The sequence below is a fragment of the Thalassophryne amazonica genome, chromosome 1, assembly GCF_902500255.1.
Source record: "Thalassophryne amazonica chromosome 1, fThaAma1.1, whole genome shotgun sequence".
NCBI lineage: Eukaryota > Metazoa > Chordata > Actinopteri > Batrachoidiformes > Batrachoididae > Thalassophryne > Thalassophryne amazonica.
Genome location: NC_047103.1, coordinates 97,242,187 through 97,266,438, shown reverse-complemented (window position 1 = coordinate 97,266,438; position 24,252 = coordinate 97,242,187). Strand labels below are relative to the sequence as shown.

Here is a 24,252-nt window from a genome sequence, read left to right as displayed (position 1 = left end):
ATGAAGAAGTATTTCTCCATTCTAATATTTCCATTTGCTGTTTAAAGCCATTTTATGTTTGTAAAATTGTAATGTAAAAACAGTGAAATACACCACTACCTCAATTTTGATTCATTGATATTTACATTTACTGTTACCTATCTTTTGTGTGTAATTTTGTTATAAATTTGATTGCAAAACAAAGTATGCATGAAGGACTTCAAATGTGTTTGTCTTTTAACCAGGTATTTCCACTTAGTTTGGGGATTCCACCTCTTATAGTTCTGCTGGACAAACTTTAGCACATTAAATATTATATTTGTAAGACATCAGCATTGCAAAAACAAATGTTGGGCAATTGTTTTGATTAAAATGATTGGCATTTGGCCTATGTCTAAAACAGGTTAACCCAGGCAGCGTCAAGTACCCCAGCTAGTATTAAATACATGAAGGATGGTTGGCCGACACCCAACAGGAAACAAGCCGTGAATCTCACAAAAGAAACTTGCATTAAATTTAATTTCAGCTGGAAACAATTAAGGTAAGAGCTAATTAATGCCCACTGGAAAGGCTCATGCCATATGTATTGAATTTCAAAAGTCAACCACAGGAAACATGGTATAATGATGAACTAAAAGTCATGTGCCATCAGACAACCGGGGTTCCCACAACAACACCAGATCTGACAGGTGTGTTTGTTTCCCACAGGAATCCTGAGGAGAAAAGTGACTCTTCTGTTATTAAGTTATTGTGGGGACTTCCATCACTAAAGCTAATGCAACACTTGTATTCATATTCCAATTTACTTCAATCTCCATAAACTCATAAGAAAACCATAGTTGATATGAGTCATTCAGCCTGGGCTCAGTTTACCACCTACCTGATCAAACAGGTGCTAGCAGTAGGTTCCTTTTCAATCACCACAGCTCAGTTTAGTTCATTTTTGCTGTAGTGACTGTAGTAAGAAAATGTTGAAGAAATAAATTTGAGATAAAGTACTTTTAAAATGTTCAGAAATATAGAAACACTACAGGTATAAATAAAAGAAAGGCCCAAGTGCCACCAGACTAGCGGGGTCCCCACAACAACACCAGACCTGATAGATGTGTTTGTTTCCCAAAAACATTTTCATGAGAAAAGCGACTTTTCTTTCATCTTTCACATCTAATGTTAATGTGGGGACTCAACATATCTCAAATGCAGAAAGTCTGACTACAGCAATGACAAGAGTGAGATCTGACATCCAGGGCTTTAAATGGACCATCAAGCACAAACCTCTTCATCTGAAGACTCAGTAGGGACCACAGGTTAATCATCAACCTAAGAAAAGAGTTAACATTCATGTGAGCTACAATGACATTTGAAAGCAATCAACTTAAACTACAAACCTGGACAACACATACATTAGGGATGGTTGACCTACTTCCAACAGAAGAACAAAGAAAGGGTTTAAAGGCATTAACATTTTCTCACTTTTCTCTCATGTGTAAACACTCTCAAAGTTCAAACCTTTGTAGAAAAATATGACTAACCTGTTTTCAGGCCCAAACATTTGTTTGAGAAATAAAAATAGAATGTTTTCCTATAAATAATTATGATGGCTTTTAGAACTAACAAATTTAATTTTAATGATCAACCTATGAAGTTGGACACATAAGAAATTATTAATAGTGACTGACCAGTATTTCACAGTTCCTCTGATTGCACCTCTTCGTCCTGGCGCCGCTCCGCTGTCGTGACTTTTTTCACTGAGTGACGCCTTGGTGCAGGTGTCTTTTTTCGAGTGAAGAACACAGTTATGGGTAGTTATTGGCGCTCTTTTTTCTTCTGGGCGAGAAGATTCTTATAAACAGACACACAGAACACAATGCGCATGCTCTCCTTTCACGGTGCCGCGACCGGCCTGCTTGATGAGGACACAGAACACAATGTGCTGTAAAAAAAAAAAAAAAGCATGCAAAATTGGACTAAAAAAATCTGCTTGCTCCTCCTTCGAGCTCTCCGCTTCTCTTCTGTCAGGACCCATTCCCACAGTTATTGCTGCTGTCTACCGCCCACCCAAATATAATAAGGACTTTCTTAATGACTTTCTTAAAAACTTTCTTAATGACTTCTCTCACCTCCTCACGCACCTCTCTACATTATCAAGTAATATCATTATCATTGGCGACATAAATATTCATCTGGACAATTTGAATAATTAACACTGCAAAGACTTTGGCTTACAACAATTTATCAACTTCCCCACCCACTGCAAAGGACACATTTTGGACTTCCTATCTTTCCAACTGTACTCAGTTTGTTCAGCTCAAATCTCACAAATCTATCCCTTTCCCTGTTTCTGCCGGTGTGCCTCAGGGCTCTGTCCTGGGGCCCCTTCTCTTTATTATCTACAGTAGTGTTCAGAATAATAGTAGTGCTATGTGACTAAAAAGATTTTTGTTTTGAGTATATTTCTTATTGTTACATGGGAAACAAGGTACCAGTAGATTCAGTAGATTCTCACAATCCAACAAGACCAAGCATTCATGATATGCACACTCTTAAGGCTATGAAATTGGGCTATTAGTAAAAATAAGTAGAAAAGGGGGTGTTCACAATAACAGTAGCATCTGCTGTTGACGCTACAAACTCAAAACTATTATGTTCAAACTGCTTTTTTATCAATCCTGTGAATCACTAAACTAGTATTTAGTTGTATAACCACAGTTTTTCATGATTTCTTCACATCTGCGAGACATTACTTTTGTTGGTTTAGAACCAAGATTTTGCTCATTTACTAGTGTGCTTGGGGTCATTTTCTTGTTGAAACACCCATTTCAAGGGCATGTCTTCTTCAGCATAAGGCAACATGACCTCTTCAAGTATTGTGACATATCCAAACTGATCCATGATATCTGGTATGCGATATATAGGCCCAACACCATAATTGGAGAAACATGCCCATATCATGATGCTTGCACCACCATGCTTCACTGTCTTCACTGTGAACTGTGGCTTGAATTCAGAGTTTGGGGGGTCGTCTCACAAACTGTCTGCGGCCCTTTGACCCAAAAAGAACAATTTTACTCTCATCAGTCCACAAAATATTCCTCCATTTCACTTTAGGCCATTTAATGTGTTCTTTGGTAAATTGTAACCTCTTCTGCACGTCTTTTATTTAACAGAGGAACTTTGCGGGGGATTCTTGCAAATAAATTAGCTTCACACAGGCGGCTTCTAACTGTCACAGCACTTACAGGTAACTCCAGACTGTCTTTGATCATCCTGGAGCTGATCAATGGGTGAGCCTTTGCCATTCTGGTTATTCTATCCATTTTGATGGTTGTGTTCCATTTTCTTCCACGCCTCTGTTTTTTTTTTTTTTTTTTTTTTTCCATTTAAAGCATTGGAGATCATTGTAGATGGACAGCCTATAATTTTTTGCACCTGCATTTAAGTTTTCCCCTCTCCAATCAACTTTTTAATCAAACTACTCTGTTCTTCTGAACAATGTCGTGAACGTCCCATTTTCCTCAGGCTTTCAAAGAGAAAAGCATGTTCAACAGGTGCTGGCTTCATCCTTAAATAGGGGACACCTGATTCACACCTGTTTGTTCCACAAAACTGACGAACTCACTGACTGTATGCCACACTACTATTATTGTGAACACCCCCTTTTCTACTTTTTTTTACTAATAGCTCAATTTCATAGCCTTAAGAGTGTGCATATCATGAATGCTTGGTCTTGTTGGATTTGTGAGAATCTACTGAATCTACTGGTACCTTGTTTCCCATGTAACAATAAGAAATATACTCAAAACCTGGATTAATCTTTTTAGTCACATAGCACTACTATTATTCTGAACACTACTGCACATTCTCCTTCTTGGTTCCATCTTCTGTAAATACAATATTCACTTCCACTGTTACACGGATGACATCCAGCTCTACCTCTCTACTACACCTTCTTCATCACTTCCTCCTCCCTCACTCACCCTTTGTTTACAGGAACTCAACACCTGGTTCTCCTCCAACTTTCTCAAACTCAACAGCTCCAAAACTGAAGTCCTCCTTGTAGGCATGTCCTCCACTATTTCCAAATCCAGCAGGTTTCCTATCCCTATCAATGACTCCATTGTCCTCCCTTCCCCTCAGGTCAAGAGTCTGGGCCTCATCCTCGACAGCACCCTTTCCTTTCACTCCCACATCAATAACATCACCAGCTCTGCCTACTTCCACCTCCGCAATATCGCTCATCTCCATCCTTCCGTCACTCCTTACACCACTGCCATCCTCGTCCACAGTCTCGTCACTTCCTGGATCGACTACTGCAACTCTCTTCTCTTTGGCCTCCCCAACAAATCCCTCCAGAAACTGTAGCTCCTTCAAAACTCTGCAGCACAGATCATCACCAGGACACCCACCACTCACCATATCACTCCCATTCTCCAACAACTCCACTGGCTCCCAATAAAACAATGGATTAATTTCAAAATTCTCATCACCACTTACAAAGCTATCCATAACCTTGCTCCACAATATATCTCCGATCTCCTTCACATAGTTACTCACTCTTGCTTTCTACACTCCTCCTTCTCTCTCCAGCTCACTCTCCCGCCTCCCGTCTCGTTATCATGGGGGGCTGAGCCTTCAGCCGCTCTTCTCCCCAGCTCTGGAATTCACTCCCACCTGACCTTTGCAACACTGACTCCCTTCCCCTCTTCAAATCCAGACTCAAAACTCATCTGTTCAGACAATCCTATACAGCATGACCATACATACCTCATGACCACACACTCCTCATGATTGCTCATGCCACACGACCACATACACCACATGACCACACACTCCACACGACCACGTACACCACATGACCACACACATCACATGACTACACACACCACATGATCTCACATACTGCAACTCTACAGCTTCAAGTTTTATATATGCTTCTCTGTTTCTTTTTTCTTTGTTTTTAATTTGTCCTGTACAGTGTCCTTGGGTGTTTTGAAAGGCGCTTTTAAATAAAATGTATTATTATTATTATTATTATTATTACTGTGTCTTTCTTCCTGGTCGAAATTCAGATATGAATGAATGAATCTACCAGGCTTAAAAATGTACACATACTATTTAGTTGGTATTTATTTACAGAAGAACAAAGATTTCTAAAGACTCTTTTCTTTTTTTACTTGAAACTATTTTAATTACATGTTTTCTAATGCAAGAAATGTTTTTTTTAACTTCAAAACATAATGAAATTAATCTTAAGGCAAAAGTCTCTATAGAATTAGGTGGGATCTTGTCCTAATAAGCCATTTTCGAGTTTGCATTTAAACAAGTTGCTGACGCCATTTATGCTGCTAAAAAGATGCTGTTTTTAAAGCAACACAATGGCTTAAAGATCCAAAATAAGTTACAGTGTGGACAAAAATGGTATGTAAACAGTCAGTGACAGGGCATTATTTAGAGCCTCGTTTCACTGTTTCTGCAATAATAATTATGGGGACTAGGTTTTTGGTCCCCACACCATGACTGTGCTGTCAGACTCTGGTCCCCTCAATGTAATAAAGACAAACACACACACACACACACACACCAATATCAGGGTATTGCCATGCAAGACACTCACTACACACCGGGAGCAACTAGGGGACTAAGGACCTTGCACAAGGGCCCTTCATGATTTTCCGGTTTGGCTGGGATTTGAACTGAGGATCCTCTGGTCTGAAGCCCAATATTTAACCACTAGACTGTCACCTCCCAGAAATTGTGTTCTGATCACCTCCAGTTTTTGTTCTCAGTTTTCGTATTGGTTTCTTTCCTGTTGCATCTTGTCCACATCCGTGTCTTGCGGACATTTATGGATTATGCTTTCTCTCCTTCTGCGGTGATGTTTGGTTATTGTGATTTTATATTTTCCATTTACCCTTTGATGTTCATTGTGTTATTTTTCAATGGCAATTGTCTGATTAGTTTTTTGTCACCATGTGTTCTGTTTATTTGCATGTGTGTTTTTGTTTCCTGTTCTCATTTCACGCACCTGTCATGATAAGTCATTTTAAGCCCTCACCTTTTTCCTGCTTGCTGCCAGTTCCTTCATGTAGTTCCCTGTGAGTAATCTTGTAATTATATTCCTCTGTCTTTACCTGTTGTTTCTTCATTTGGTTTTTGTGTTTGATCATATTTGCTGTGGCCCTTTCTGTTAGTTTTCCTTACTGATGGTTCTCTGAATTTTTGCTGTTCATGTGTTGTTCACATTTTTTCCTGTTTTGGAACTACAGGATAAATGATGAATGGACTGCATTTATATAGGGCTTTTCCATCTGCATCACACGCTCAAGGCACTTTACAATAATGCCTCACATTCACCCCAATGTCAGGCTGCTGCCATGCAAGGCACTCACAACACATCAGTAGCAACTAGGGGATTAAGAACCTTGCCCAAGGGCCCTTAATGATTTTCCAGTCAGAACCGATGACCCTCTGGTCTCGATTCCAACGCTTAACCACTAGCCCATTACCTCCCCTAATAGGGATTTTGGGATTATAATAGATCACCTTGTTTTGCACCTACCATCTGCTCATTCTCTGCTTGCATCATTGGGTTTGATTTGACATTGCTAAAAACATAAGGACAGAAGGAACTGGCCAACCATGATCCCCTCAGGCAGTAATACAGATCTCTGGGCTCTCAAACCCATTTATTCAAGATGATCTTGTTTATCAACTGCTTTCACAGTAACTATACCCCTGGTAGATGACATGGGTATCTGAATCAGGTGTGGGATTTCATCAAAGAAAATCACTGGGTGTTTGCCTTGTTCCCTGAGCCGTACAACCTAGACACCTTGTTTGAGGCATGTAGACTCCCAACAACAAGGCTGAGGAGCAAAGATGGTTCAGAGAATCGCCAGACTGAAAGAAAATTACGGAAGTGTTTAAAACAATGTTCTGCAAAGAATGACTGTAAGGGATTTTCACATTTCTCCTTCCACAGTGCATAATATCATTAAACAATTCAAGGAATCTGGAGAAATTTCAGTATGGAAAAAGCAAGGATGCAAGTCTAAGCTAAACACCCATTGTTTCTGATCCCTTAGACATCAATGCATCGGGGGCCATCATCCATCAATGGCTGATATTATTACATTGGCACTGGATTACTTTGGAAAGATTGGTCAAGCCTTACAATATGGGCTTACATTCATAAATGGGACTGAAATTTTTACTGTGAAAAAAGAACCCTTATTTTGACCTTGCCAGAAGTGGTATTAATTTTGCTCAAGCTACATTTGAGTATTTGGGGTGGACCATCAGATACTGGAAATGTGTATTGTGGTCACATTCCAACACCTACATAATTTAACTAAATACAAACAGGACCATCCAGACTGTCATCAGCAACATGTCCAAAACCCATGGTCCATCATGGTATGGGGTTGTGTCAGTGACTTTGGCAAAGGTAATTTAAAGTTCTGTGATTGCAGCATGAATGCAGCAAAGTACATTAAAACTTTTAATTAACTTAGACTAGCTTCAAGAGGACATATATTTCATGGATGCCTACACATTTTTCAACAAGACAAAGTATATTGTGCACACATTACAAAAAGGCATGGCTCTGGAATCAGAGGGATCTGTACTGGTTTAGTGTTTCTGCAGTCCTCTGTGACCTGTGCGCTACAGAGAATGCAACAACAATGACCCAGTGCTGTCGCACACTTTATGACGTTTGCAGGAAGAATGGAACAAAATCATCTCATCTTCACCCGCTTATCTGGGATCTGGTCGGGGGGGCAACAGCTCCAGCAAGGGACCCCAAATTTCCCTTTCCCAGGCCACATTAACCACCTCTGATTGGGGGATATTGAGGCATTCCCAGGTCATTGTAGAGATATAATCTCTCCACCAAGTCCTCGATCTTTCCCGGGGTCTCCTCCCAGATTGACATGCCTGGAACACCTTCCCTATTGAGGTGCCCACATGAAATGCTGCATCCCTTCTATATTCAATTCCAGAATGTCTTCTAAGTATGGTAAATGCTTCAGTGTCCCAGCATTTGTGAAACGTGTTGCAGGCCTAAGTGCCGGAATGAATGTATAGTAACTAATTAGTTACTATGTAGTAATATATGAGTCTGTTGGGGCTCTTGGCAAAAATTCACAGGGGCCCCCACAAACAGCATTCATCACTATTGTTAATGATCATATGAATGACTTCACAACAAAGTCAAACAGAAGTCATACAATGCAGTCTTAAATACTCGAAACAGCGTGTATGCTTACACATTTATATCATGGTGTGTAGAACATGCAGGGTATGCATCTGATGTCTTTCACTGGAAAATGAAGCAGGTAAGCTTTAATAAATGTAGTAAGTGGTGGAATTTTTAGATACATTCTTGACAGAGTCTTGGGCATCTGGATGGTTGAGAAGTGTATTATTTATTATTATTTATTTTGAATAATTCATACTGTGTGACCTTTATGGGCTCTGTTGTTTGTTGAAACATATATTAAATTGGATATATATAAGATATGCAACTGTTTGCATTCTAAAGGGCGCTCAAAGAGCACATGCCTCCAATAGTGTAATAACAGCTAACACTAGTATTGCTTCCACCAACTGTCAGAGGATGACATTCAGAATGTTGACTTTTACCACCAACATACATTGTATGCAATTCTGTATGTGAGGTCTGCAGTGTAGATTTTATCCTTTTCAAAATGGTTGACACGATATATCAAAGCACTAAATTTAAAGGTCCTTTCACACATAGCACGAATGAGGCAGAATGGTACCAAAGGAGGATTTGGACGACAGTTGTGGAAATTCAAACTGCACTCGAACGCCTCATACAGCAGTCACACAGCAGTCAGCATATCCATTTGGCCACAGCACATGCACACCACAGTTGTGTCGTGCTCATGTTGGAAACCCAACAGAACAGTGGTTGAGATGCAGTCTTACCGACATTCTGCTGAAGTCGCAACTTTCATACTGTAAGTCGGTACCAAGTCAGACCATTCAGACTGCAGCTAAGGGGCTGTACGAAATGTTAGACCACATCAATTCCTGGCTGAATATCCCAATTGAGCCAGCCTTCACGCTACATTCTACCCACCCTTGGCCAAAGACTGTCACTGCTGAAGGGAAAATCATGTCTGGCATTCATTCATTCATTTTCTATGCCCATTCACTCCAATTAAGGGTCATGGGAGGACTGCAGCCAATCCCAGCAGTCATAGGGCGTGATGCGGGGTACACCCTAGGAAGGACGCCAGTCTGTCACAGGGCTACATATAGACAGGTAAACACATTCAGACTTGCAAACACACCTATAGCTGGTGGAAGATGTGGGTCTTGATGGAGTCCATATTGGCCAACTCCAAGACTGGTGTGTTCATCTTTTTTCCCTTACAAAGAGATCTTCAAGATGCACTCCACAGACAGCACTGATGAAACTGTTCCAGGGTCTTAATGTGGTTGTGGTACATGACACTGACCTCAAATGCATAGAGTGCTGATGACCACAGCCCTTTACACTTCAGTCCCTTGAGTAAGTCAAATTTTGCTTTCAGTCTTTCATTATCTTAAGTAGTAGAAGAAGAAAAGATGCTTCCCTAGGTACAGAAAAGATGGGACCTAATGGATATAGAACTTAATGCAGGATGATTAGATCTCCACTTAGAGACAACGTGACTGGAGCATAGGTAGTGCAACACTCTCATACTGCAAATTCTTGTTTGTATCAGTGTCTATCCTTTTTAAAATGTGGATTAAATGATAAAACATGTTCTACCTAAATGGTTTGGATAATGGTTTGCATTCCATTGCAACACAGACCAGTTTAAATTACTGTCTTTATTTGCCTTTTTAATTTTTTATTATTTGTTTCTTGATTGGTTTTTATGTCTGTTGGATGTGCATTGCCAATCAGCAGTGACAATAGAATTAGGGGTGGTGAGGGGGTGTAGTTATTTACATGGTGTGAAAAATAAATGATTTTTTTCTCCTCTCCTGTCCTGTCCTCTCCTCTCCTCTTCCCTTTCTCTCTGGTCACTAGGTCTCTTTTGCTGAGAGTACAATGTGTCATTACTGAAAGTTAGCAGTTTAGCTTTTAGCTGTAACTTCCGCTAATTTTTTTTAGATGTTTATTGGTTTAGCGGGCCGCAGTACGTGTGGCTGCGCAGCTGTCAGTCTGAGGTGGTAAGGTGCAGTACCAGGGCCCCCCAGGGCACCGTCCTCTCGCCTCCAGAAGTTCTCTGATGACTCCACCATTGTGGGTCGCGTGTCTGAGGGGAATGAGCTGGAGTACCGGTCGGTCATCACAGACTTCATGGACTGTTGTGAGTGCAACCACTTGTGTCTCAACACCAGTAAGATGAAGGAGATGGTGATCGACTTCAGGAGGAAACCACCACCTCACTCACCGGTGAACATCCAGGGGGAGGACATAAAGACTGTGGACAGTCTCAAATACCTGGGTGTTCACCTCAAACAGCAAACTGGACTGGACTCACAACACCGACGCCCTGTACAAGAAAGGCCAGAGTCGCCTCCACCTCCTGAGGAGACTGAGATCCTTTGGAGTGAGCAGGCCTCTGCTTAAGACCTTCTGTGACTCTGTTGTAGCCTCTGCTCTCCTCTATGCTGTCGTGTGTTGGGCCCCGGGCAGCACAATGCGCGAGAGAAAGAGACTGAACAAGCTGGTCAGGAAGTCCAACTTTGTCCTGGGCCGTCCTCTGGACTCTCTGGAGGAGGTGGCTGAGAGGAGGGTGTTAACCAAGTTCAAATCCATCATGAACAACTCCTCTCACCCTCTGCACTGGACTGTAGTGGAGCTGACCAGCTCGTTCAGTGACAGGCTGAGGCACCCTCAGTGCAAGAATGAACGATACCGCAGGTCGTTCCTCGCTACTGCTGTCAGGCTGTACAATAACTGTGAAATAACCACATGCAATATGTCCACAAATCATGTGCAATATTAATATGTCCACAAATCATGTGCAATAACAACTCGTTTACAAATCCCTGCACTAATGTCACCTTACCACACCTAAACTCGACTTCACATATTGTAAAGAAGATGCTCCTATCTCCTTTTCAATCCTAGTCATGTTATATATATGCATATGTATATGTGTATGTGTATAGGTATGTGTGTGCATATGTGTATGCGTGTATTGTGTATATGTATGTTTTATGTATATGTGTATATGTATATAAGCATGTATGTGGGTGTGTATGTATATGTGTGTATGTATGTATGTATATACTTCAGTTCAGTTGGACTTTTCCTTTTCCTTTAATTTTCATACCTATTGTGACGCTTTCCAATTTTAACATATCATCATAATTACAATTGACAAAATTTCATGCCACGTCTGAACTTCATAACACACATTACATTCATCAGTCTCAGTATGAAAAATACTTAAATAAAATAGTCTGTCTTGTGTGTTAATATCAAAGTCACACTAATTTTGTGGATGAGTCAATTCTGTCCTCTTTAAAGACGACAGGTCACACCTTGTGCGTAGCTGCTTTCACCAAAAATATGTCTTGGGAATATGATTGGACGTAGAGCGCCTCCTTCAGCATCACATCCACATCATGGCCTTTACTGTCTCTCATGGGCACTTCAACTGTGCCTTTCTTCAGTGCAATCCCGCTGGCACATTCTCCATCAGCCAATTGCAGAACATGGTTCTGTGGATGAAGCTTGGGTCAAACTCAGCGAATCTCCCGATGTCGGTAAATGATGTGCTTCGTTGCTCTCAAGTCAACCATGAGACACTTCACTGCTCCGAGCACGATGGTATCCACATGCACCTTGAACGTGAATGTGTGGTCCTCTTCATCACCACTTGTTACAACCTTGTCCCGCTTTCTCCTCCAACAGTTTGAGTCGCTGTACATGCCGCTTTTACAGAAAGTACACCGTCTCTGCTCCCTGCTCTCTCCAACTGGCGCGCTCTCCATGCACTCTCCAGCTGGCGCGCACTCTGCAGCTTTGTGGCTTCTTTAGAGACTAAAACTCTCTAACCTGTTGTGAGGACATCTAAAGTGTGTAGCAATGAAGCTGTAGAGGAGCTACGTGCGTGCTTGGGCACTACAGATTGGGATATGATTGAGGCTTCAACAGACAGTCTAGATGACTACACGGACACTGTGACATCATATATTCATTTGTGTGAAGACAGCATCATCCCACAGCGCACCAGGGTGAGATATAACAATGACAAGCCCTGGTTCACACCTAAACTCCGGCAGCTCCGTCAGCAGAAAGAGGTGGCTTTCAGAGAAGGAGACAGAGACAGCTATAGGAGGTGCAAAGTACAGATTAGCAAGGAGGTGGCAAAGGCTAAATCCATGTACAGTTCACGTCTGCAGCAAAGGTTCTCTGGCCAAACGACTCGGCCTCTGTGTGGAGGGGGTTGAAAGAGTATCACCAACTACAAGCCCAAAGCACCTCGTTCTATTGACGACCTGAAGCTGGCCAACGACCTGAACGTCTTCTATTCACGCTTTGAAGACAAGGACCTCACACCTCCCCACCCCCCACACAACTGGATATTCAAACACCCTGGACCTCCCCCCTCTCACCGCTGCCCTCCCCCCTCCCCCCATTGCTCTCTCCGTCCAAGAGGAGGACGTGAGAAGACACTCAAAAGGCTGAATCCACGTAAGGCCCTAGGCCCAGACTGTGTCTCTCCTGACACAGTGAGACACTGTGCTGATGAGCTGGCCCCAGTCTTCATGGGATCTTCACACCTCCCGTGGAGTCACGCCATGTTCCGTCTGCTTCAAGTCCTCCATTATAGTTCCAGTCCCCAAGAAACCACGCATCACTGGACTTAATGACTACAGGCCTGTGGCTCTCACATCTGTAGTCATGAAGACCTTCAAAATGCCTGGTTTTATCCCACCTGAAGTCCATCACCGACCCCCTCCTGGACCCCCTGCAGTTGCCTACAGAGCCAACAGGTCTGTAGACGAGGCCATAAACCTGGCCCTGCACGCTATCCTGCAGCACCTGGACTCCCCAGGAACCTACGCTAGGATCCGTTTGTGGACTTCAGCTCTGCATTCAACACCATCCTTCCAGCTTTGCTCCAGGACAAGCTTTCTCTGCTCCACGTGCCCGACTCCACCTGCAGGTGGATCACAGACTTCCTGACGGACCGGAGTCAGCATGTGAGGCTGGGAAAGAATGTCTCGAACACTCGGCTCTCAGCACAGGATCTCCACAGGGCTGTGTCCTTTCCCCTTTGCTCTTCTTCCTGTACACTAACTGCTGCACCTCCAGCCACGACTCCGTAAAGCTCATCAAGTTTGTGGACGACACCACCCTCATCGGACTCATTTCGGATGGGGAATGAGTCTGCCTACAGGAGGGAGGTGGACCAGCTGGTGACCTGGTGTAGCAGCAACAACTTGGAGCTCAACGCCCAGAAAACAGTGGAGATGATCGTGGACTTCAGGAAAGCCACAGCCCCCCCGCCCTCCCCCGCCCCCACCAACAGCCCCATCACCCACTGTGGACTGTCACCACTTCCTTGGCACCACCATCACCCAGGACCTCAAGTGGGAGTTAACCATCAGCTCCCTCATCAAGAAGGCCCAGCAGAGGATGTACTTCCTGTGGCAGCTGAAGAAGGCCAAGCTGCCTGTCCAGCTGATGGTTGCAGTTCTACACGGCCATCATCGAGTCCATCCTCTGCTCCTCCATAATGGTGTGGTACGCCGGGCCACAGCCAGGGACAGACACAGACTGCAGCGCATTGTGGCCTCTGCTGAGAAGGTGATTGGCTGTAGCCTTCCATCTCTCCACGACCTGCACGTCTCCAGGACTCTGGGCCGAGCAGGTCGGATCACAGCCGCCCTTCTCACCCTGCACATAGTCTATTCAACCACTCCCCTCGGGCAGGAGGCTACGGTCCATCCGGACCAGAACCTCCCCGCCATAAGAACAGTTTCTTCCCCTCTGCCGTTAGACTCATGAACTCCTCATAACTCAGTCACCTTAACCTTAACTCTGTCACTTTATCATTTTATCACGGGTCACTTTAGACAATGTACTTTGGTTTTAATTGCACTCCTCCCACTGCACTGTTTTTTTCTGTTCCTCTTTCTTTCTGTTTTTCTGTTGCACACAGCCTTTCATATTTCATATGTCATTTTTATGTTATATTTTGTCTTATTTTGGCACATATTGTATATTTTATCTTAGCATTTTATATTGCTCTCTGTTTAATGTTGCACCATTATATTGAAGCAAATTCCTAGTCTGTGAATCCTGTTTCATTGGCAATGGCAATAAACTTCTTCTGATTCTTCTGATTCTGATTCTTCCCACAGGTGAAACAGGTGAGTTTTGCACACCTCTGACTTTCATAACACTGTCCTCTCCTGAGCTCGAAGAAAACTTCTCTGTGATTTCATAGCTCCTCAGTTTAGTTTTAAAATCAGCAAAAGTCAACTTTTCATTGCTCTTACATAAACAGAGAATGGTTTAAATAATCAGGCAGGCCCTTTAAAATCATAGCGGTCAGTAAACTGCAGTGGTGGGCACAGTTCCGCTAATTAACAAAGCTAATGTTTTCATTATCAGATTAGCTTTTCAGATACCTTTGAAAGCCATCATCGGATCAATTATCTTCCGATAAGTTTTGGTCCAATAATTTTTAGACCACTAACATATTATTATAAGCTTAGTGAATAAAGTTTTAACAGTTAATAACATTTTTCAAGTCTGATATCAAAGATTATAGAGCCTACCTGTTAATTGTTTTGTAGTAGACGTACAGTTCTATCCTCTACAGACAGAGAAGAGATGGTTTCAGGAGGAAACCGCTTTATCCTCTACAGACAGGAGAGCTGGTGACGGGAAAGAGCCAAAAATGAGAGTTAAAAAAAAAAAATATATATATATTATATATATCTCTTGATACCTTGCTAACTAGCCGGCAATATCACCCAAGTCATCCAGAGGCACACAGTTTTAACTTATGGTTAAAATTTTAACCAAACTAATTTCGAACAAGTTATTTAAATTAATGTAATTTCTGAAGTTTTATAAAGTGAAAATATCAGCTATATGTCTTAATTTTAAAGTATTGCACTAATTGTGAAGGTTTTAGTGTGGACGTGGCTCGGCAGTGCATTATGGATAAAATTCACGACAGGAGAAATGCATTTGAGATACTCTGATCAGGCTCCACACGGACAACAGCATTAAACAATTGTATATTGTGCCTAAACTCTCGTGAATATATTCTCTGGGCTTATAGATGTTATTGTTTATTTTATGTAAAAATGCCAGAAGAAGCTCAGGCTGCTTCTCCATTATTTTCAATTGGAAGCACTGTGAGCTGCAATCACTTCCTGTTTGCTCTACAATGTCCTGGTTATTGTCCTTTACAACACTGTTTGTCATCTTTGTTCCAGAGTTTTATATATAATTATATATCTATATATATATATATTATATATATATATATATATATATATAGTATATATATAGATGTCTGAAATTTGGTTTGTGTTTATTAAATTCCATGCAGATTAAACATAGCCAGACACTGATTATTTAGAATATTTCTTTTGGCAAGTTTTCACGGTCTCTACTGCCATCTACTGGCCAGTCCGTGTTCATGGCAGCAGTGAAACAAAACTCATAATCGCAAAGGATTATGAGTTAAGGTCTGAGCATCTGGGTGCCAGTAGATGGCAGTGTCCATGCATTTTGACCACGTTTACATCAAAACAGTTGTCCAATCACAACTTGACTTTTGGCTTTGCAAATGGCTTTTTTAACATATGAAATAATGGCATATTTTACAAAACCAAATTTATATGTAAACACCAACACGCACATCACATTAACGTGTTTCTTTTACACAGAATGAATGAGTGAACCAATCAGTTTAGCGGAGGCTCATTTTACCTATAATCCCTTTGAATCTGTGGGTGTTTGTTACAAAACTTCAGAATTAGAGCATTATTTAAACCTGAAAGATATGTGTTATATTTTAACTTTGTACAAATGACAGAATTGTCATTAATGTCAGTATTCTATCCAGAATAATTTGATTTGTAAATCAAAACCCATAAGTCAAAACTGATTGATTTTCCAAGACCTCTGCCTCACGGTTGAACTGATGTATGTGCTTAAGGAAGAATTTTTTTTTTTTTTTTTGGTGACAACCTGGTGGTCAGGCTCCTTTTGCTAAATATGTAGTAAACAGGAGTTTCCAGCAGGGGGCTCAGTGCACAAAGACAGAAGTGGTGATTTATTGTTGGGTTTGTGATTGTGGTGTTAAACTCAATTCTGAAAGTTATTGGTTAGCTGGGTGGTTTATCAGTTAGCTTTATGAAAATAACTGTTCAGTTAGCTGATTAGCTGTTACTGAAGCTAACTTTTTGGTTAGCTGTGCCCACTGGTGGGCACAGCTAACCAATAACCCATAAACATAAATAAATGTTTATCCATTCTTTGTGCTTGCCTCTACTGGTGGTTGGCTCTCACTGCGGTATTGTATCACTTCCTGTCCGGAGCACAGCGGTGTTTTCTGTATCTGTTAGCTGTTTAATCTGCGCAGTTAGATTGATCTAGTTATCTAGATTACGATTTGTTTCCCAGTGTAATCTTTACATGCTTAACTAAAGCACTCCTTCTGCTGAATCACCTCTAATTATTTACACATTATTCACTTTGCGTGTTTTTAGGAATCCACTAGCTTACGTAGCTTACTAGCTCTTAGCCGATTTAGCATGGCGGCTTCTCCGGTTCTCACCGCACTTTTCTGCTCTGGGTGTGAAATGTTTAGTTATTCCTCGGCCTCCTTTAGCAGTAACGGTACTTGTAATAAGTGTAGCTTATTCGTAGCTTTGGAGGCCAGGCTGGGCGAATTGGAGACTCGGCTCTGCACCGTGGAAAATTCTACAGCTAGCCAGGCCCCTGTAGTCGGTGCGGACCAAGGTAGCTTAGTCGCCGTTAGTTACCCCCTGGCAGATCCCGAGCAGCCGGGAAAGCAGGCTGACTGGGTGACTGTGAGGAGGAAGCGTAGCCCTAAACAGAAGCCCCGTGTACACCGCCAACCCGTTCACATCGCTAACCGTTTTTCCCCACTCGACGACACACCCGCCGAGGATCAAACTCTGGTTATTGGCAACTCTGTTTTGCGAAATGTGAAGTTAGCGACACCAGCAACCATAGTCAATTGTCTTCCGGGGGCCAGAGCAGGCGACATTGAAGGAAATTTGAAACTGCTGGCTAAGGCTAAGCGTAAATTTGGTAAGATTGTAATTCACGTCGGCAGTAATGACACCCGGTTACGCCAATCGGAGGTCACTAAAATTAACATTAAATCGGTGTGTAACTTTGCAAAAACAATGTCGGACTCTGTAGTTTTCTCTGGGCCCCTCCCCAATCAGACCGGGAGTGACATGATTAGCTGCATGTTCTCCTTGAATTGCTGGCTGTCTGAGTGGTGTCCAAAAAATGAGGTGGGCTTCATAGATAATTGGCAAAGCTTCTGGGGAAAACCTGGTCTTGTTAGGAGAGACGGCATCCATCCCACTTTGGATGGAGCAGCTCTCATTTCTAGAAATCTGGCCAATTTTCTTAAATCCTCCAAACCGTGACTATCCAGGGTTGGGACCAGGAAGCAGAGTTGTAGTCTTACACACCTCTCTGCAGCATCTCTCCCCCTGCCATCCCCTCATTACCCCATCCCCGTAGAGACGGTGCCTGCTCCCAGACTACCAATAACCAGCAAAAATCTATTTAAGCATAAAAATTCAAAAAGAAAAAATAATATAGCACCTTCAACTGCACCACAGACTAAAACAGTTAAATGTGGTCTATTAAACATTAGGTCTCTCTCTTCTAAGTCCCTGTTGGTAAATGATATAATAATTGATCAACATATTGATTTATTCTGCCTTACAGAAACCTGGTTACAGCAGGATGAATATGTTAGTTTAAATGAGTCACCCCCGAGTCACACTAACTGTCAGAATGCTCGTAGCACGGGCCGGGCGGAGGATTAGCAGCAATCTCCATTCCAGCTTATTAATTAATCAAAAACCCAGACAGAGCTTTAATTCATTTGAAAGCTTGACTCTTAGTCTTGTCCATCCAAATTGGAAGTCCCAAAAACCAGTTTTATTTGTTATTATCTATCGTCCACCTGGTCGTTACTGTGAGTTTCTCTGTGAATTTTCAGACCTTTTGTCTGACTTAGTGCTTAGCTCAGATAAGATAATTATAGTGGGCGATTTTAACATCCACAGATGCTGAGAATGACAGCCTCAACACTGCATTTAATCTATTATTAGACTCTATTGGCTTTGCTCAAAAAGTAAATGAGTCCACCCACCACTTTAATCATATCTTAGATCTTGTTCTGACTTATGGTATGGAAATAGAAGACTTAACAGTATTCCCTGAAAACTCCCTTCTGTCTGATCATTTCTTAATAACATTTACATTTACTCTGATGGACTACCCAGCAGTGGGGAATAAGTTTCATTACACTAGAAGTCTTTCAGAAAGCGCTGTAACTAGGTTTAAGGATGATTCCTTCTTTATGTTCTCTAATGCCATATACCAACACAGTGCAGAGTAGCTACCTAAACTCTGTAAGTGAGATAGAGTATCTCGTCAATAGTTTTACATCCTCATTGAAGACAACTTTGGATGCTGTAGCTCCTCTAAAAAGAGAGCTTTAAATCAGAAGTGCCTGACTCCGTGGTATAACTCACAAACTTGTAGCTTAAAGCAGATAACCCGTAAGTTGGAGAGGAAATGGCGTCTCACTAATTTAGAAGATCTTCACTTAGCCTGGAAAAAGAGTCTGTTGCTCTATAAAAAAGCCCTCCGTAAAGCTAGGACATCTTTCTACTCATCACTAATTGAAGAAAATAAGAACAACCCTAGGTTTCTTTTCAGCACTGTAGCCAGGCTGACAAAGAGTCAGAGCTCTATTGAGCTGAGTATTCCATTAACTTTAACTAGTAATGACTTCATGACTTTCTTTGCTAACAAAATTTTAACTATTAGATAAAAAAATACTCATAACCATCCCAAGACGTATCATTATCTTTGGCTGCTTTCAGTGATGCCGGTATTTGGTTAGACTCTTTCTCTCCGATTGTTCTGTCTGAGTTATTTTCATTAGTTACTTCATCCAAACCATCAACATGTTTATTAGACCCCATTCCTACCAGGCTGCTCAAGGAAGCCTTACCATTATTTAATGCTTCGATCTTAAATATGATCAATATATCTTTGTTAGTTGGCTATGTACCACAGACTTTTAAGGTGGCAGTAATTAAACCATTACTTAAAAAGCCATCACTTGACCCAGCTATCTTAGCTAATTATAGGCCAATCTAACCTTCCTTTTCTCTCAAAAATTCTTGAAAGGGTAGTTGTAAAACAGCTAACTGATCATCTGCAGAGGAATGGTCTATTTGAAGAGTTTCAGTCAGGTTTTAGAATTCATCATAGTACAGAAACAGCATTAGTGAAGGTTACAAATGATCTTCTTATGGCCTCGGACAGTGGACTCATCTCTGTGCTTGTTCTGTTAGACCTCAGTGCTGCTTTTGATACTGTTGACCATAAAATTTTATTACAGCGATTAGAGCATGCCATAGGTATTAAAGGCACTGCGCTGCGGTGGGAATCATATTTGTCTAATAGATTACAATTTGTTCATGTAAATGGGGAATCTTCTTCACAGACTAAAGTTAATTATGGAGTTCCAAATGAAAGACTCATTAGCAGACTTTTAATGAGCCTTTCATTGGATTCAGGTGTGTTGGAGCAGGGAGACAACTAAGAGTGTCAGGAAGGTGGCTCTCGAGGACCGAACTTGGCCACCCCTGGTTTAGGGGAAGGATACAAAAAGCTATCTCAGAGATTTCAGCTGTCAGTTTCCACTGGGAGGAACATAATCATCCGTTTTTGTGTAATTGTGGAGTGTGTTGTCCCCCCACCACCAACACACACATGTGCACACACACACACACCCTGAATCCAACCTTGTTAGCTGTGGCTGAAGGTCCCGGAGTCTGGTGCTGGACCAGCTGATCACTGTGTCCTGCATCTCAGCCGGAGAACATGCAGTGCACATGTGCGGGCGCTTGCCCTCATGAGGACTCCTGTGCACGCGGCACTGTGTGAAGCCGCCTGGCTGGATAATGTCGCTTCCACTATGTAAACAGTAGTTGACATGACAGACAAAAAGAGTGGAAATTAAATGAAAGACATCAGGGTGAAGGCATGAACTCATTCATGTCTGATCGCTTTGCTCAAAGGCTTTACTGTGGACACACATTGTCAGCTGACTGCCGACTGACTGACACACAAGGTGTTTCATTACAACACAGACAGACAGATGCAGGACAAACACATAACAATACATACATAAAATTAAAATCACAGAATAAAGCAACAGAAAGTGGATGTCGGCATGCTGTCCTCGCGTGGGAATAAATTAAAACATATTGCTTCAGCTGACCATTATGTCAGGCACTGTGAAGCTGGTGAATATTGTACCATGCAAGAAATCACTCCATGGGATGCACCCGCGAGGCCTGTGTCACTGTGGGATTTCACCACATTGTAATAATTTAAACACATATCACATTTGCAGCGGATCACTGCTGATGTGTTCATGACACGGGAGCCGACTCTTCATGAGACGGGAGCCAGCTGGCTCAAGCGCATCAGGTAATTAATGTAAAACATGAAAGAGAGAACAGTAATCCACGCCATTTCATTACTTTCTGGTGTACATCTAGGCGGAGGCTAAGTCCACTCTTTATAACAGGAGTTGTGAGTTGTGGTGTTTTTTTCCTCCACTGCTCTGTGCGCAACTTTCCATGTGCTTCCACTGCATTCATGTGCGCGAGCACTAGCATGCATGAAACCGCGGTGCCAGTTTCATGCACGCCAGTTTGACCGTGCATTGTTCCTGACAGCAGGTGGAATGTTTCGTCGTTCCCCATTTCGTTTTTGGTTCATGGATTTTCTTCCAGTTTCTTCGTCTTTTGTGTTATGTGTGAAGGGGCCCTTAGGAAAGGCACACATCTGTTTACATATAAGGTCCCACAGTTGACAGTGCATGTCAGAGCTCAAACCAAGCATGAAGTCTGTAGCCCTCTGAGACAGGATTGTCTTGAGGCACAAATCTGAGGAAGGATACAGAAAGATATCTGCTGCCTTGAAGTTCCCAATGAGCACAGTGACCTCCATCATCCGTGAATGGAATAAGTTGAGATCCACCAGGACTCCTGTTGGAGCTGGCCGCCCAACTAAACTTAGGTGTCTGGGGATTAGGGCCTTTGTCAGGGATATAACCAAGCACCCATTGGTCACTCTGTCAGAGTTCCAGGAGAGAGGAGAACTTTCCAGAAGGACAACCATCTCTGCAGAAATCCACCATCAGGACTGTATAGAGTGGCCAGACAGAAGCCACTCCTTAGTAAAAGGCACATGGCAGCCTGCCTTGAGTTTCTCAACAGGCACCTGAAAGACTCTCACATGAGGAGAAATGAAATTCTATGGTCTGTTAAGACAAAAATTGAACTATATGGTGTGAATGTTAGATGTCGTATTTGGAGAAAACCAGGCACCATCCCTACAGTGAAGCATGGCGGTGGCAGCATCATGCTGTGGGGATGGTTTTCAGCAGCAGGAACTGGAAGGCTAGTCAGGACTGAGGGAAAGATGAATGCAGCAATGTACAGAGGCATCCTGGTTGAAAACTATCTCATGAGCGCTCTTGACCTCAGACTGGGGCAACAGTTCATCTTTCAGCAGGACAGTGACCCTAAACACACAGCCAAGATATCAAAGGAGTGGCTTCAGAACAACTCTGTGAATGTCCTTGAGTGCCCAAGCCAGAGCCCAAACCTGAATCCGATTGGGCATCTTTGGAGAAATCTGAAAATGGCTGTGCACCTCTGCTCCCCATCCAACCTGATGGAGCTTGAGAGGTCCTGCAAAGAGGAATGGGCACAACTGGCCAAACATAGGTGCGCAAAGGTTGTGGAACCATATTAAAGATGTCTTGAGGCTGTAATTTCAGCCAAAGGTGCATCAAGTATTGAGCAAAGGGTGTGAATATTTATGTACATGTGTTTTCTTCATTCTTGATTTTTAATTGACTTATGGCCTCAGACAGTGGACTCATCTCGTGCTTGTCCTGTTAGACCCAGTGCTGCTTTTGATATTGGACCATAAATTTTATTACATTTTATTTTATTGATTGATTGATTTGTTAAATGCTACTTTCAAGCCTATACTGGACTATGTGCTTCCAGCAAGTCTTTGCAGTCCTCGTCTCCAGTGCATCATTGTGCTCTCAGATTTATCACTGGTAGTAGCCCTTGCCTTACCCATCACTGCGAACTCTATGCCAGCTGGCATGTCCTCTTTGGAAGCAAGGCGGCTCACACACTGGATGACTTTGGTATATAAAGCCCCTTTCACACCGGGGCTGCTCCCAGTTGCTTCCTGTGGTGTCATGACGACGCAGCAATATCTGCGTCAGGTGCGCGCAGCAGGGGGCAGAGAGGAGGTGAGAACACAGCCTGCAGGTTCTCTGCACAGAGAAGTCAGAGTGCACAGTTTGGCTGCAGACAGACTGTGCACTCTGACTTCTCTTCTAGTTTATATTTGTTCTTGTGCAGAGCAGCAGGGCTGTGCTCTGAGTTCTGTTATAGTTTATCTTTCCTCCTTTGACCGTGTGTGCAAACGAACCGCCCGTAAGCAAATGTGGAGATGTCTGGAGTTCTACTTGATGTTGACATGTCGTCTCTGGCAATCAGTCTATGCACAGGACTTATGTCCTTTTTGTCCTTTTTTTAACTGTGATGAGAGAGTTTGAGCAGAGAACAAGGAACTAATGCCTGCAGCCAGACCTTTTTTTCTTTTAATTGTTCACATGTGCGCGCGTGAACAAACTGTCCATGAGTGGACTAAAGATGTCCAGAGTTTTTACTGGCAATCAGTCTGTGAGCAGGACTTTTAGGATTTTATTTAAACACATTTGTGAGAGAAGAAGCTGCTGTTGCCTCACAGTGCCTCTTTCACCAGACAGCTCCACACAGAGAAGGAGCTGAGCTGCAATCAGCATTTTATTCTGTGGTCTTTTTTTTTAAGCATGTAGTTTTTACTGCACGGATTTTGAGTCAAATATGCAGAGAGGGGCATCTTTCACTGTGCTGTAGTTGTTCTGTACATGTGCACGGCTTTCAACCAGCAGGGAAATCTTTGTCAAACTGTATCCAATTTTAAGAGCCAAACTTGGGCATTTGAATGAATTTGTCTTACTGTCATGGCCTGATACATGTTTCACTGCTTGTACAACATGCATAAAATTTGAAGGTTTGATGTGGTCTTCAATTGTCTTTAATGGGGTGTTTGCTCTTGAGGATATTAAAAGTCTCCCGAGCTCCCTCAGTTTTTGACGAATGTGTTCATGTTTACCAACATCATATCCAAGTCGGTTGTAAAGATGCTCACCATACTCTAGTATACAGGCATCGGTTTTGATTGCATTGCAGACATCATCTTGAACCATGTTGCTCACTAACTTCCATAATTCTTCTTTGACACCAGCGGGTGGTGGTACAGCAGATGAATAGAAGGCCTGAACACGTGTCTTGCCAGGTTTTTGAGGACCACTTGGCTTGAACTTGCAATGCATCATGTGGCACCAAATAACTTTTTTTTCCGGAATAATCCCTGGCAGTACACACAGTGCATAAAATTCTGTGTCACAATCCTGTTTTGGGAGCTTTCGAGGAACAAGATTTTCAACACCAACTTTTAAACCTTCAACATTGTGTGCAAAGTTTCCTTGTTTCTCAAATGCTCAAAGTGCATTTTTCTTTCTTTAGAGCCTTTTGGGAAAGAAATAGCCTGTGCAACGTCTGGTTTGTCCTTGTGAGCACGCTCCAAATGTCTTGCCATTTTTAGAACTCCCATTTTACAGTAAACACAATATTGGTTTTTATTATACATTCTGGACCCATTCTCTTTTTTAGAAATGGGAGGGATGTGAAGGGAACTTATAGCTGTACCATCAAGTTGGAAAGAAGTACTGTCAGGAAAAATTTTCTCTACATCAGGTATTAAATCTTTAGACAGGACTGAAGTGTCTTTTCCTCCACTTTGATCAGATGAGTGGTGACTCGTGGTTTGACTTGCAGGAGAGAAATCACTTCTACACCGTCTATTCCATTTCTTTGTAGAACTGCTCA

General features: G+C 42.3%; 1 pseudogene; it reads right to left on the bottom strand.

The window, feature by feature from the left end:
• Positions 1 to 3,963: 3,963 nt before the first annotated feature.
• LOC117509992 overlaps positions 3,964 to 24,252 on the bottom strand; it is a 54,680-nt pseudogene continuing 34,391 nt past the window's right edge.